General features: G+C 46.1%; 7 non-coding genes across 7 annotated transcripts; all 7 read right to left on the bottom strand.

Moving 5' to 3' along the window:
• Window positions 1–1,901: 1,901 nt before the first annotated feature.
• Window positions 1,902–2,092, bottom strand: LOC130343386 (U2 spliceosomal RNA). Its single transcript, XR_008882721.1, has one exon. It is a non-coding gene; the product is annotated as a U2 spliceosomal RNA (small nuclear RNA).
• Window positions 2,093–4,193: 2,101 nt separating this feature from the next.
• LOC130343388 (U2 spliceosomal RNA) lies at window positions 4,194–4,384 on the bottom strand. The gene has a single exon (XR_008882722.1). It is a non-coding gene; the product is annotated as a U2 spliceosomal RNA (small nuclear RNA).
• Window positions 4,385–6,475: 2,091 nt separating this feature from the next.
• LOC130343389 (U2 spliceosomal RNA) lies at window positions 6,476–6,666 on the bottom strand. The gene has a single exon (XR_008882723.1). It is a non-coding gene; the product is annotated as a U2 spliceosomal RNA (small nuclear RNA).
• A 2,093-nt stretch (window positions 6,667–8,759) lies between these two features.
• Window positions 8,760–8,950, bottom strand: LOC130343391 (U2 spliceosomal RNA). Its single transcript, XR_008882725.1, has one exon. It is a non-coding gene; the product is annotated as a U2 spliceosomal RNA (small nuclear RNA).
• A 2,095-nt stretch (window positions 8,951–11,045) lies between these two features.
• Window positions 11,046–11,236, bottom strand: LOC130343392 (U2 spliceosomal RNA). The gene has a single exon (XR_008882726.1). It is a non-coding gene; the product is annotated as a U2 spliceosomal RNA (small nuclear RNA).
• A 2,081-nt stretch (window positions 11,237–13,317) lies between these two features.
• LOC130343393 (U2 spliceosomal RNA) lies at window positions 13,318–13,508 on the bottom strand. Its single transcript, XR_008882727.1, has one exon. It is a non-coding gene; the product is annotated as a U2 spliceosomal RNA (small nuclear RNA).
• A 2,073-nt stretch (window positions 13,509–15,581) lies between these two features.
• Window positions 15,582–15,772, bottom strand: LOC130343394 (U2 spliceosomal RNA). The gene has a single exon (XR_008882728.1). It is a non-coding gene; the product is annotated as a U2 spliceosomal RNA (small nuclear RNA).
• Window positions 15,773–16,099: the final 327 nt, after the last annotated feature.

Below are 16,099 nucleotides of genomic sequence, written 5' to 3' on the forward strand. Positions count from 1 at the left end.
TCCCACGGGGCCTTTTTAAATGCAATCCATAACCCGGATTTGCCAGGAACCCTTCTTACTCCTCCTACTTGCATGTGACACTGGGCTTAGGATCTGCATAGGAAACACACACACAAGCACACACCTACCTTTGTTGCCTGCAGATGCCTCCTTGGCTGTCCCCAAACGGTATCAAACCAACACCCACGGGAAGCTGTAAGCATAGAGGACATGCCTGCACCCCATTGGACTTACCTGTGTGGGTTAAACCCGGGTTATTTGACAACCTATGGCGGTGATGGTTCTGCTCAGGCAGAGCAGTGCTGATGCTCCTCATAAAGCTGTCGCTGCTGTGAAGGTTCTAGGTGACATCACAAATCCCTATGGTTACATACACAACAAAGCTGGGTTGTTGTTGTTTACACTCTGCAAGGCCTGTGGAAGTGAGTGACATCATAGCACTGTAGTTCTGAGGGTTCTAGATGGATGCAACAATCTCCTGTTGCTTCTATGAAGGCCATAATAGACGACATCACCAAACAGCTCCATAGTCACATACACAGCAAAGGAGAGATGTTGTTTACACCTAGTGATGTCAGTGGTATTGAGTGACATCACAGCACAGTGCTAAGGCTCCTGGGCCTGGACACAGCAGCGGCTGCAATATCTCAACGGAGAATACGTTTATATATATGTGTGTGTGTGCGCGTATATATATATATATATATATATATATATATATATATATATATATATTTCTCCGCCGAAATCACTTTTAAACCCATTTCCACCTTTTTTTCCCTTCTCTTCCTCTTACTTTTTTTTCACGTTTTTTTACGTTTTTCTCCTTTTCGCCTCTTTTCTGGGCGTATTATTCTTCTTTTTCTTCTTTTTTTTCGTCTAATGCATACCCCATCAGTGCAGCAATGCTTATTCAATACCGCCAGCAGATGGAGACACTGGGGGATAATTTTCTAAGGATTTATACTGATTTTTCCTGTCTGAATTTGTCGCACAGAAAGTTGCAGGCCAAATATGTGTGACATTTCTGCGACTTTAGCTTCTAGAGCATTTTTACAACATTATACATAGGTGCTGAATACATAAAAAGCGACTGTTCAGCGACAGACAAGTCGCATCGGCTGAAAGTAGGCCAGAATGTCAGTCCATGTTGGAGCAGGTTTAGATACAGTCTAAAGTATAGATCTCAAAGTCTGTGCACAGAATTTAGCAAGGGCCTCGCACCTTCTGATGCATCAGGTAGGTGCACAATAGCATAGCCTAACCCTCTGTACTTTGGTCTATATTGATGCGGGACATAGACAGCCAGCTGATGACCAATCCATTAGTGCAATGGATGGCTGGAAGCATTTGTCTTTGCCTTTGCAATACCACAGAAGCAATGCATGGTCAATGTACAGCAATGACACACCTGTGTGAACAGCCAGGAGACCCCCCCCCCCCCATGTTATGTTACATAGTTACATAGTTAGTACGGTCGAAAAAAGACATATGTCCATCAAGTTCAACCAGGGAATTAAGGGGTAGGGGTGTGGCGCGATATTGGGGAAGGGATGAGATTTTATATTTCTTCATAAGCATTAATCTTATTTTGTCAATTAGGAACATTCAGCACCCACCCGCTATCAAGGCAGCTGCCTATCATGTCATGCCCTACCTGCACAGGTGTGCTGGCTACTCAAATGATCCAATTAAGGAGGCCATTTAGTCAGCAGCAGCAGAAGTCCTGTGCCTGGACGCTCCAACAGCGGCCAGACACAAGCAGAAGCAGAAGCAGCAGAAGCAGCACCACCTTTTGTTTTTTGGCTGCAGCAGCAGCAAGGCCCACAGGGCTGGCTAGCTGGCTAGCCAGCAAGCAGGTAGCAATGAAAGTAGGAATCTTTCTTTTTAACCCTGTAAGGGGGTGGTGCACTGTACCCGAAGATACTGCCATATCGGGTCAATGCATAGGGCGACGGAAGCAAGCTTCGAAATCGGCCCCCGTTCTCAAAAATCCATTTAATATATGGTCCCCAGATAGGGGACGTATCAGATATTAAACTGATAAGAACAGATACTACACTTGATCTTAGCCAAAAGGCCGAGAAGCGATAACCGTGAAAGGGGCGGGCCCAACAAGGTGCCCTTCATGGGCACTATCACTGCTTGCTGTCAGGGAGGCTGCCAGACAATTTTCCATGCACACTCTGGGCTGGGGGGCAGTCAACCACCAGTACACACAGCAGAACCTAAACCCATACCATTATTGCTAAGCAGCAAGACAGGGGCCCATTGCACTCCCACGGGGCCTTTTTAAATGCAATCCATAACCCGGATTTGCCAGGAACCCTTCTTACTCCTCCTACTTGCATGTGACACTGGGCTTAGGATCTGCATAGGAAACACACACACAAGCACACACCTACCTTTGTTGCCTGCAGATGCCTCCTTGGCTGTCCCCAAACGGTATCAAACCAACACCCACGGGAAGCTGTAAGCATAGAGGACATGCCTGCACCCCATTGGACTTACCTGTGTGGGTTAAACCCGGGTTATTTGACAACCTATGGCGGTGATGGTTCTGCTCAGGCAGAGCAGTGCTGATGCTCCTCATAAAGCTGTCGCTGCTGTGAAGGTTCTAGGTGACATCACAAATCCCTATGGTTACATACACAACAAAGCTGGGTTGTTGTTGTTTACACTCTGCAAGGCCGTGGAAGTGAGTGACATCATAGCACTGTAGTTCTGAGGGTTCTAGATGGATGCAACAATCTCCTGTTGCTTCTATGAAGGCCATAATAGACAACATCACCAAACAGCTCCATAGTCACATACACAGCAAAGGAGAGATGTTGTTTACACCTAGTGATGTCAGTGGTATTGAGTGACATCACAGCACAGTGCTAAGGCTCCTGGGCCTGGACACAGCAGCGGCTGCAATATCTCAACGGAGAATACGTTTATATATATGTGTGTGTGTGCACGTATATATATATATATATATATATATATATATATATATATATATATTTCTCCGCCGAAATCACTTTTAAACCCATTTCCACCTTTTTTTCCCTTCTCTTCCTCTTACTTTTTTTTCACGTTTTTTTACGTTTTTCTCCTTTTCGCCTCTTTTCTGGGCGTATTATTCTTCTTTTTCTTCTTTTTTTTCGTCTAATGCATACCCCATCAGTGCAGCAATGCTTATTCAATACCGCCAGCAGATGGAGACACTGGGGGATAATTTTCTAAGGATTTATACTGATTTTTCCTGTCTGAATTTGTCGCACAGAAAGTTGCAGGCCAAATATGTGTGACATTTCTGCGACTTTAGCTTCTAGAGCATTTTTACAACATTATACATAGGTGCTGAATACATAAAAAGCGACTGTTCAGCGACAGACAAGTCGCATCGGCTGAAAGTAGGCCAGAATGTCAGTCCATGTTGGAGCAGGTTTAGATACAGTCTAAAGTATAGATCTCAAAGTCTGTGCACAGAATTTAGCAAGGGCCTCGCACCTTCTGATGCATCAGGTAGGTGCACAATAGCATAGCCTAACCCTCTGTACTTTGGTCTATATTGATGCGGGACATAGACAGCCAGCTGATGACCAATCCATTAGTGCAATGGATGGCTGGAAGCATTTGTCTTTGCCTTTGCAATACCACAGAAGCAATGCATGGTCAATGTACAGCAATGACACACCTGTGTGAACAGCCAGGAGACCCCCCCCCCCCCCCCATGTTATGTTACATAGTTACATAGTTAGTACGGTCGAAAAAAGACATATGTCCATCAAGTTCAACCAGGGAATTAAGGGGTAGGGGTGTGGCGCGATATTGGGGAAGGGATGAGATTTTATATTTCTTCATAAGCATTAATCTTATTTTGTCAATTAGGAACATTCAGCACCCACCCGCTATCAAGGCAGCTGCCTATCATGTCATGCCGTACCTGCACAGGTGTGCTGGCTACTCAAATGATCCAATTAAGGAGGCCATTTAGTCAGCAGCAGCAGAAGTCCTGTGCCTGGACGCTCCAACAGCGGCCAGACACAAGCAGAAGCAGAAGCAGCAGAAGCAGCAGAAGCAGCAGCAGCACCACCTTTTGTTTTTTGGCTGCAGCAGCAGCAAGGCCCACAGGGCTGGCTAGCTGGCTAGCCAGCAAGCAGGTAGCAATGAAAGTAGGAATCTTTCTTTTTAACCCTGTAAGGGGGTGGTGCACTGTACCCGAAGATACTGCCATATCGGGTCAATGCATAGGGCGACGGAAGCAAGCTTCGAAATCGGCCCCCGTTCTCAAAAATCCATTTAATATATGGTCCCCAGATAGGGGACGTATCAGATATTAAACTGATAAGAACAGATACTACACTTGATCTTAGCCAAAAGGCCGAGAAGCGATAACCGTGAAAGGGGCGGGCCCAACAAGGTGCCCTTCATGGGCACTATCACTGCTTGCTGTCAGGGAGGCTGCCAGACAATTTTCCATGCACACTCTGGGCTGGGGGGCAGTCAACCACCAGTACACACAGCAGAACCTAAACCCATACCATTATTGCTAAGCAGCAAGACAGGGGCCCATTGCACTCCCACGGGGCCTTTTTAAATGCAATCCATAACCCGGATTTGCCAGGAACCCTTCTTACTCCTCCCACTTGCATGTGACACTGGGCTTAGGATCTGCATAGGAAACACACACACAAGCACACACCTACCTTTGTTGCCTGCAGATGCCTCCTTGGCTGTCCCCAAACGGTATCAAACCAACACCCACGGGAAGCTGTAAGCATAGAGGACATGCCTGCACCCCATTGGACTTACCTGTGTGGGTTAAACCCGGGTTATTTGACAACCTATGGCGGTGATGGTTCTGCTCAGGCAGAGCAGTGCTGATGCTCCTCATAAAGCTGTCGCTGCTGTGAAGGTTCTAGGTGACATCACAAATCCCTATGGTTACATACACAACAAAGCTGGGTTGTTGTTGTTTACACTCTGCAAGGCCTGTGGAAGTGAGTGACATCATAGCACTGTAGTTCTGAGGGTTCTAGATGGATGCAACAATCTCCTGTTGCTTCTATGAAGGCCATAATAGACAACATCACCAAACAGCTCCATAGTCACATACACAGCAAAGGAGAGATGTTGTTTACACCTAGTGATGTCAGTGGTATTGAGTGACATCACAGCACAGTGCTAAGGCTCCTGGGCCTGGACACAGCAGCGGCTGCAATATCTCAACGGAGAATACGTTTATATATATGTGTGTGTGTGCGCGTATATATATATATATATATATATATATATATATATATATATTTCTCCGCCGAAATCACTTTTAAACCCATTTCCACCTTTTTTTCCCTTCTCTTCCTCTTACTTTTTTTTCACGTTTTTTTTACGTTTTTCTCCTTTTCGCCTCTTTTCTGGGCGTATTATTCTTCTTTTTCTTCTTTTTTTTCGTCTAATGCATACCCCATCAGTGCAGCAATGCTTATTCAATACCGCCAGCAGATGGAGACACTGGGGGATAATTTTCTAAGGATTTATACTGATTTTTCCTGTCTGAATTTGTCGCACAGAAAGTTGCAGGCCAAATATGTGTGACATTTCTGCGACTTTAGCTTCTAGAGCATTTTTACAACATTATACATAGGTGCTGAATACATAAAAAGCGACTGTTCAGCGACAGACAAGTCGCATCGGCTGAAAGTAGGCCAGAATGTCAGTCCATGTTGGAGCAGGTTTAGATACAGTCTAAAGTATAGATCTCAAAGTCTGTGCACAGAATTTAGCAAGGGCCTCGCACCTTCTGATGCATCAGGTAGGTGCACAATAGCATAGCCTAACCCTCTGTACTTTGGTCTATATTGATGCGGGACATAGACAGCCAGCTGATGACCAATCCATTAGTGCAATGGATGGCTGGAAGCATTTGTCTTTGCCTTTGCAATACCACAGAAGCAATGCATGGTCAATGTACAGCAATGACACACCTGTGTGAACAGCCAGGAGACCCCCCCCCCCCCCCCCATGTTATGTTACATAGTTACATAGTTAGTACGGTCGAAAAAAGACATATGTCCATCAAGTTCAACCAGGGAATTAAGGGGTAGGGGTGTGGCGCGATATTGGGGAAGGGATGAGATTTTATATTTCTTCATAAGCATTAATCTTATTTTGTCAATTAGGAACATTCAGCACCCACCCGCTATCAAGGCAGCTGCCTATCATGTCATGCCCTACCTGCACAGGTGTGCTGGCTACTCAAATGATCCAATTAAGGAGGCCATTTAGTCAGCAGCAGCAGAAGTCCTGTGCCTGGACGCTCCAACAGCGGCCAGACACAAGCAGAAGCAGAAGCAGCAGAAGCAGCAGCAGCACCACCTTTTGTTTTTTGGCTGCAGCAGCAGCAAGGCCCACAGGGCTGGCTAGCTGGCTAGCCAGCAAGCAGGTAGCAATGAAAGTAGGAATCTTTCTTTTTAACCCTGTAAGGGGGTGGTGCACTGTACCCGAAGATACTGCCATATCGGGTCAATGCATAGGGCGACGGAAGCAAGCTTCGAAATCGGCCCCCGTTCTCAAAAATCCATTTAATATATGGTCCCCAGATAGGGGACGTATCAGATATTAAACTGATAAGAACAGATACTACACTTGATCTTAGCCAAAAGGCCGAGAAGCGATAACCGTGAAAGGGGCGGGCCCAACAAGGTGCCCTTCATGGGCACTATCACTGCTTGCTGTCAGGGAGGCTGCCAGACAATTTTCCATGCACACTCTGGGCTGGGGGGCAGTCAACCACCAGTACACACAGCAGAACCTAAACCCATACCATTATTGCTAAGCAGCAAGACAGGGGCCCATTGCACTCCCACGGGGCCTTTTTAAATGCAATCCATAACCCGGATTTGCCAGGAACCCTTCTTACTCCTCCTACTTGCATGTGACACTGGGCTTAGGATCTGCATAGGAAACACACACACAAGCACACACCTACCTTTGTTGCCTGCAGATGCCTCCTTGGCTGTCCCCAAACGGTATCAAACCAACACCCACGGGAAGCTGTAAGCATAGAGGACATGCCTGCACCCCATTGGACTTACCTGTGTGGGTTAAACCCGGGTTATTTGACAACCTATGGCGGTGATGGTTCTGCTCAGGCAGAGCAGTGCTGATGCTCCTCATAAAGCTGTCGCTGCTGTGAAGGTTCTAGGTGACATCACAAATCCCTATGGTTACATACACAACAAAGCTGGGTTGTTGTTGTTTACACTCTGCAAGGCCTGTGGAAGTGAGTGACATCATAGCACTGTAGTTCTGAGGGTTCTAGATGGATGCAACAATCTCCTGTTGCTTCTATGAAGGCCATAATAGACGACATCACCAAACAGCTCCATAGTCACATACACAGCAAAGGAGAGATGTTGTTTACACCTAGTGATGTCAGTGGTATTGAGTGACATCACAGCACAGTGCTAAGGCTCCTGGGCCTGGACACAGCAGCGGCTGCAATATCTCAACGGAGAATACGTTTATATATATGTGTGTGTGTGCGCGTATATATATATATATATATATATATATATATATATATATATATATATATTTCTCCGCCGAAATCACTTTTAAACCCATTTCCACCTTTTTTTCCCTTCTCTTCCTCTTACTTTTTTTTCACGTTTTTTTACGTTTTTCTCCTTTTCGCCTCTTTTCTGGGCGTATTATTCTTCTTTTTCTTCTTTTTTTTCGTCTAATGCATACCCCATCAGTGCAGCAATGCTTATTCAATACCGCCAGCAGATGGAGACACTGGGGGATAATTTTCTAAGGATTTATACTGATTTTTCCTGTCTGAATTTGTCGCACAGAAAGTTGCAGGCCAAATATGTGTGACATTTCTGCGACTTTAGCTTCTAGAGCATTTTTACAACATTATACATAGGTGCTGAATACATAAAAAGCGACTGTTCAGCGACAGACAAGTCGCATCGGCTGAAAGTAGGCCAGAATGTCAGTCCATGTTGGAGCAGGTTTAGATACAGTCTAAAGTATAGATCTCAAAGTCTGTGCACAGAATTTAGCAAGGGCCTCGCACCTTCTGATGCATCAGGTAGGTGCACAATAGCATAGCCTAACCCTCTGTACTTTGGTCTATATTGATGCGGGACATAGACAGCCAGCTGATGACCAATCCATTAGTGCAATGGATGGCTGGAAGCATTTGTCTTTGCCTTTGCAATACCACAGAAGCAATGCATGGTCAATGTACAGCAATGACACACCTGTGTGAACAGCCAGGAGACCCCCCCCCCCCATGTTATGTTACATAGTTACATAGTTAGTACGGTCGAAAAAAGACATATGTCCATCAAGTTCAACCAGGGAATTAAGGGGTAGGGGTGTGGCGCGATATTGGGGAAGGGATGAGATTTTATATTTCTTCATAAGCATTAATCTTATTTTGTCAATTAGGAACATTCAGCACCCACCCGCTATCAAGGCAGCTGCCTATCATGTCATGCCCTACCTGCACAGGTGTGCTGGCTACTCAAATGATCCAATTAAGGAGGCCATTTAATCAGCAGCAGCAGAAGTCCTGTGCCTGGACGCTCCAACAGCGGCCAGACACAAGCAGAAGCAGAAGCAGCAGAAGCAGCAGCAGCACCACCTTTTGTTTTTTGGCTGCAGCAGCAGCAAGGCCCACAGGGCTGGCTAGCTGGCTAGCCAGCAAGCAGGTAGCAATGAAAGTAGGAATCTTTCTTTTTAACCCTGTAAGGGGGTGGTGCACTGTACCCGAAGATACTGCCATATCGGGTCAATGCATAGGGCGACGGAAGCAAGCTTCGAAATCGGCCCCCGTTCTCAAAAATCCATTTAATATATGGTCCCCAGATAGGGGACGTATCAGATATTAAACTGATAAGAACAGATACTACACTTGATCTTAGCCAAAAGGCCGAGAAGCGATAACCGTGAAAGGGGCGGGCCCAACAAGGTGCCCTTCATGGGCACTATCACTGCTTGCTGTCAGGGAGGCTGCCAGACAATTTTCCATGCACACTCTGGGCTGGGGGGCAGTCAACCACCAGTACACACAGCAGAACCTAAACCCATACCATTATTGCTAAGCAGCAAGACAGGGGCCCATTGCACTCCCACGGGGCCTTTTTAAATGCAATCCATAACCCGGATTTGCCAGGAACCCTTCTTACTCCTCCTACTTGCATGTGACACTGGGCTTAGGATCTGCATAGGAAACACACACACAAGCACACACCTACCTTTGTTGCCTGCAGATGCCTCCTTGGCTGTCCCCAAACGGTATCAAACCAACACCCACGGGAAGCTGTAAGCATAGAGGACATGCCTGCACCCCATTGGACTTACCTGTGTGGGTTAAACCCGGGTTATTTGACAACCTATGGCGGTGATGGTTCTGCTCAGGCAGAGCAGTGCTGATGCTCCTCATAAAGCTGTCGCTGCTGTGAAGGTTCTAGGTGACATCACAAATCCCTATGGTTACATATACAACAAAGCTGGGTTGTTGTTGTTTACACTCTGCAAGGCCTGTGGAAGTGAGTGACATCATAGCACTGTAGTTCTGAGGGTTCTAGATGGATGCAACAATCTCCTGTTGCTTCTATGAAGGCCATAATAGACGACATCACCAAACAGCTCCATAGTCACATACACAGCAAAGGAGAGATGTTGTTTACACCTAGTGATGTCAGTGGTATTGAGTGACATCACAGCACAGTGCTAAGGCTCCTGGGCCTGGACACAGCAGCGGCTGCAATATCTCAACGGAGAATACGTTTATATATATGTGTGTGTGTGCGCGTATATATATATATATATATATATATATATATATATATATATATATTTCTCCGCCGAAATCACTTTTAAACCCATTTCCACCTTTTTTTCCCTTCTCTTCCTCTTACTTTTTTTTCACGTTTTTTTACGTTTTTCTCCTTTTCGCCTCTTTTCTGGGCGTATTATTCTTCTTTTTCTTCTTTTTTTTCGTCTAATGCATACCCCATCAGTGCAGCAATGCTTATTCAATACCGCCAGCAGATGGAGACACTGGGGGATAATTTTCTAAGGATTTATACTGATTTTTCCTGTCTGAATTTGTCGCACAGAAAGTTGCAGGCCAAATATGTGTGACATTTCTGCGACTTTAGCTTCTAGAGCATTTTTACAACATTATACATAGGTGCTGAATACATAAAAAGCGACTGCTCAGCGACAGACAAGTCGCATCGGCTGAAAGTAGGCCAGAATGTCAGTCCATGTTGGAGCAGGTTTAGATACAGTCTAAAGTATAGATCTCAAAGTCTGTGCACAGAATTTAGCAAGGGCCTCGCACCTTCTGATGCATCAGGTAGGTGCACAATAGCATAGCCTAACCCTCTGTACTTTGGTCTATATTGATGCGGGACATAGACAGCCAGCTGATGACCAATCCATTAGTGCAATGGATGGCTGGAAGCATTTGTCTTTGCCTTTGCAATACCACAGAAGCAATGCATGGTCAATGTACAGCAATGACACACCTGTGTGAACAGCCAGGAGACCCCCCCCCCCCCCCCCCATGTTATGTTACATAGTTACATAGTTAGTACGGTCGAAAAAAGACATATGTCCATCAAGTTCAACCAGGGAATTAAGGGGTAGGGGTGTGGCGCGATATTGGGGAAGGGATGAGATTTTATATTTCTTCATAAGCATTAATCTTATTTTGTCAATTAGGAACATTCAGCACCCACCCGCTATCAAGGCAGCTGCCTATCATGTCATGCCCTACCTGCACAGGTGTGCTGGCTACTCAAATGATCCAATTAATGAGGCCATTTAGTCAGCAGCAGCAGAAGTCCTGTGCCTGGACGCTCCAACAGCGGCCAGACACAAGCAGAAGCAGAAGCAGCAGAAGCATCAGCAGCACCACCTTTTGTTTTTTGGCTGCAGCAGCAGCAAGGCCCACAGGGCTGGCTAGCTGGCTAGCCAGCAAGCAGGTAGCAATGAAAGTAGGAATCTTTCTTTTTAACCCTGTAAGGGGGTGGTGCACTGTACCCGAAGATACTGCCATATCGGGTCAATGCATAGGGCGACGGAAGCAAGCTTCGAAATCGGCCCCCGTTCTCAAAAATCCATTTAATATATGGTCCCCAGATAGGGGACGTATCAGATATTAAACTGATAAGAACAGATACTACACTTGATCTTAGCCAAAAGGCCGAGAAGCGATAACCGTGAAAGGGGCGGGCCCAACAAGGTGCCCTTCATGGGCACTATCACTGCTTGCTGTCAGGGAGGCTGCCAGACAATTTTCCATGCACACTCTGGGCTGGGGGGCAGTCAACCACCAGTACACACAGCAGAACCTAAACCCATACCATTATTGCTAAGCAGCAAGACAGGGGCCCATTGCACTCCCACGGGGCCTTTTTAAATGCAATCCATAACCCGGATTTGCCAGGAACCCTTCTTACTCCTCCTACTTGCATGTGACACTGGGCTTAGGATCTGCATAGGAAACACACACACAAGCACACACCTACCTTTGTTGCCTGCAGATGCCTCCTTGGCTGTCCCCAAACGGTATCAAACCAACACCCACGGGAAGCTGTAAGCATAGAGGACATGCCTGCACCCCATTGGACTTACCTGTGTGGGTTAAACCCGGGTTATTTGACAACCTATGGCGGTGATGGTTCTGCTCAGGCAGAGCAGTGCTGATGCTCCTCATAAAGCTGTCGCTGCTGTGAAGGTTCTAGGTGACATCACAAATCCCTATGGTTACATATACAACAAAGCTGGGTTGTTGTTGTTTACACTCTGCAAGGCCTGTGGAAGTGAGTGACATCATAGCACTGTAGTTCTGAGGGTTCTAGATGGATGCAACAATCTCCTGTTGCTTCTATGAAGGCCATAATAGACGACATCACCAAACAGCTCCATAGTCACATACACAGCAAAGGAGAGATGTTGTTTACACCTAGTGATGTCAGTGGTATTGAGTGACATCACAGCACAGTGCTAAGGCTCCTGGGCCTGGACACAGCAGCGGCTGCAATATCTCAACGGAGAATACGTTTATATATATGTGTGTGTGTGCGCGTATATATATATATATATATATATATATATATATTTCTCCGCCGAAATCACTTTTAAACCCATTTCCACCTTTTTTTCCCTTCTCTTCCTCTTACTTTTTTTTCACGTTTTTTTACGTTTTTCTCCTTTTCGCCTCTTTTCTGGGCGTATTATTCTTCTTTTTCTTCTTTTTCTTCGTCTAATGCATACCCCATCAGTGCAGCAATGCTTATTCAATACCGCCAGCAGATGGAGACACTGGGGGATAATTTTCTAAGGATTTATACTGATTTTTCCTGTCTGAATTTGTCGCACAGAAAGTTGCAGGCCAAATATGTGTGACATTTCTGCGACTTTAGCTTCTAGAGCATTTTTACAACATTATACATAGGTGCTGAATACATAAAAAGCGACTGTTCAGCGACAGACAAGTCGCATCGGCTGAAAGTAGGCCAGAATGTCAGTCCATGTTGGAGCAGGTTTAGATACAGTCTAAAGTATAGATCTCAAAGTCTGTGCACAGAATTTAGCAAGGGCCTCGCACCTTCTGATGCATCAGGTACGTGCACAATAGCATAGCCTAACCCTCTGTACTTTGGTCTATATTGATGCGGGACATAGACAGCCAGCTGATGACCAATCCATTAGTGCAATGGATGGCTGGAAGCATTTGTCTTTGCCTTTGCAATACCACAGAAGCAATGCATGGTCAATGTACAGCAATGACACACCTGTGTGAACAGCCAGGAGACCCCCCCCCCCCCCCCATGTTATGTTACATAGTTACATAGTTAGTACGGTCGAAAAAAGACATATGTCCATCAAGTTCAACCAGGGAATTAAGGGGTAGGGGTGTGGCGCGATATTGGGGAAGGGATGAGATTTTATATTTCTTCATAAGCATTAATCTTATTTTGTCAATTAGGAACATTCAGCACCCACCCGCTATCAAGGCAGCTGCCTATCATGTCATGCCCTACCTGCACAGGTGTGCTGGCTATTTAAATGATCCAATTAAGGAGGCCATTTAGTCAGCAGCAGCAGAAGTCCTGTGCCTGGACGCTCCAACAGCGGCCAGACACAAGCAGAAGCAGAAGCAGCAGAAGCAGCAGCAGCAGCACCTTTTGTTTTTTGGCTGCAGCAGCAGCAAGGCCCACAGGGCTGGCTAGCTGGCTAGCCAGCAAGCAGGTAGCAATGAAAGTAGGAATCTTTCTTTTTAACCCTGTAAGGGGGTGGTGCACTGTACCCGAAGATACTGCCATATCGGGTCAATGCATAGGGCGACGGAAGCAAGCTTCGAAATCGGCCCCCGTTCTCAAAAATCCATTTAATATATGGTCCCCAGATAGGGGACGTATCAGATATTAAACTGATAAGAACAGATACTACACTTGATCTTAGCCAAAAGGCCGAGAAGCGATAACCGTGAAAGGGGCGGGCCCAACAAGGTGCCCTTCATGGGCACTATCACTGCTTGCTGTCAGGGAGGCTGCCAGACAATTTTCCATGCACACTCTGGGCTGGGGGGCAGTCAACCACCAGTACACACAGCAGAACCTAAACCCATACCATTATTGCTAAGCAGCAAGACAGGGGCCCATTGCACTCCCACGGGGCCTTTTTAAATGCAATCCATAACCCGGATTTGCCAGGAACCCTTCTTACTCCTCCTACTTGCATGTGACACTGGGCTTAGGATCTGCATAGGAAACACACACACAAGCACACACCTACCTTTGTTGCCTGCAGATGCCTCCTTGGCTGTCCCCAAACGGTATCAAACCAACACCCACGGGAAGCTGTAAGCATAGAGGACATGCCTGCACCCCATTGGACTTACCTGTGTGGGTTAAACCCGGGTTATTTGACAACCTATGGCGGTGATGGTTCTGCTCAGGCAGAGCAGTGCTGATGCTCCTCATAAAGCTGTCGCTGCTGTGAAGGTTCTAGGTGACATCACAAATCCCTATGGTTACATACACAACAAAGCTGGGTTGTTGTTGTTTACACTCTGCAAGGCCTGTGGAAGTGAGTGACATCATAGCACTGTAGTTCTGAGGGTTCTAGATGGATGCAACAATCTCCTGTTGCTTCTATGAAGGCCATAATAGACGACATCACCAAACAGCTCCATAGTCACATACACAGCAAAGGAGAGATGTTGTTTACACCTAGTGATGTCAGTGGTATTGAGTGACATCACAGCACAGTGCTAAGGCTCCTGGGCCTGGACACAGCAGCGGCTGCAATATCTCAACGGAGAATACGTTTATATATATGTGTGTGTGTGCGCGTATATATATATATATATATATATATATATTTCTCCGCCGAAATCACTTTTAAACCCATTTCCACCTTTTTTTCCCTTCTCTTCCTCTTACTTTTTTTTCACGTTTTTTTACGTTTTTCTCCTTTTCGCCTCTTTTCTGGGCGTATTATTCTTCTTTTTCTTCTTTTTTTTCGTCTAATGCATACCCCATCAGTGCAGCAATGCTTATTCAATACCGCCAGCAGATGGAGACACTGGGGGATAATTTTCTAAGGATTTATACTGATTTTTCCTGTCTGAATTTGTCGCACAGAAAGTTGCAGGCCAAATATGTGTGACATTTCTGCGACTTTAGCTTCTAGAGCATTTTTACAACATTATACATAGGTGCTGAATACATAAAAAGCGACTGTTCAGCGACAGACAAGTCGCATCGGCTGAAAGTAGGCCAGAATGTCAGTCCATGTTGGAGCAGGTTTAGATACAGTCTAAAGTATAGATCTCAAAGTCTGTGCACAGAATTTAGCAAGGGCCTCGCACCTTCTGATGCATCAGGTAGGTGCACAATAGCATAGCCTAACCCTCTGTACTTTGGTCTATATTGATGCGGGACATAGACAGCCAGCTGATGACCAATCCATTAGTGCAATGGATGGCTGGAAGCATTTGTCTTTGCCTTTGCAATACCACAGAAGCAATGCATGGTCAATGTACAGCAATGACACACCTGTGTGAACAGCCAGGAGACCCCCCCCCCCCATGTTATGTTACATAGTTACATAGTTAGTACGGTCGAAAAAAGACATATGTCCATCAAGTTCAACCAGGGAATTAAGGGGTAGGGGTGTGGCGCGATATTGGGGAAGGGATGAGATTTTATATTTCTTCATAAGCATTAATCTTATTTTGTCAATTAGGAACATTCAGCACCCACCCGCTATCAAGGCAGCTGCCTATCATGTCATGCCCTACCTGCACAGGTGTGCTGGCTACTCAAATGATCCAATTAAGGAGGCCATTTAATCAGCAGCAGCAGAAGTCCTGTGCCTGGACGCTCCAACAGCGGCCAGACACAAGCAGAAGCAGAAGCAGCAGAAGCAGCAGCAGCACCACCTTTTGTTTTTTGGCTGCAGCAGCAGCAAGGCCCACAGGGCTGGCTAGCTGGCTAGCCAGCAAGCAGGTAGCAATGAAAGTAGGAATCTTTCTTTTTAACCCTGTAAGGGGGTGGTGCACTGTACCCGAAGATACTGCCATATCGGGTCAATGCATAGGGCGACGGAAGCAAGCTTCGAAATCGGCCCCCGTTCTCAAAAATCCATTTAATATATGGTCCCCAGATAGGGGACGTATCAGATATTAAACTGATAAGAACAGATACTACACTTGATCTTAGCCAAAAGGCCGAGAAGCGATAACCGTGAAAGGGGCGGGCCCAACAAGGTGCCCTTCATGGGCACTATCACTGCTTGCTGTCAGGGAGGCTGCCAGACAATTTTCCATGCACACTCTGGGCTGGGGGGCAGTCAACTACCAGTACACACAGCAGAACCTAAACCCATACCATTATTGCTAAGCAGCAAGACAGGGGCCCATTGCACTCCCACGGGGCCTTTTTAAATGCAATCCATAACCCGGATTTGCCAGGAACCCTTCTTACTCCTCCTACTTGCATGTGACACTGGGCTTAGGATCTGCATAGGAAACACACACACAAGCACACACCTACCTTTGTTGCCTGCA

This window comes from Hyla sarda, unplaced genomic scaffold (assembly GCF_029499605.1).
Source record: "Hyla sarda isolate aHylSar1 unplaced genomic scaffold, aHylSar1.hap1 scaffold_679, whole genome shotgun sequence".
Classification (NCBI taxonomy): Eukaryota; Metazoa; Chordata; class Amphibia; order Anura; family Hylidae; genus Hyla; species Hyla sarda.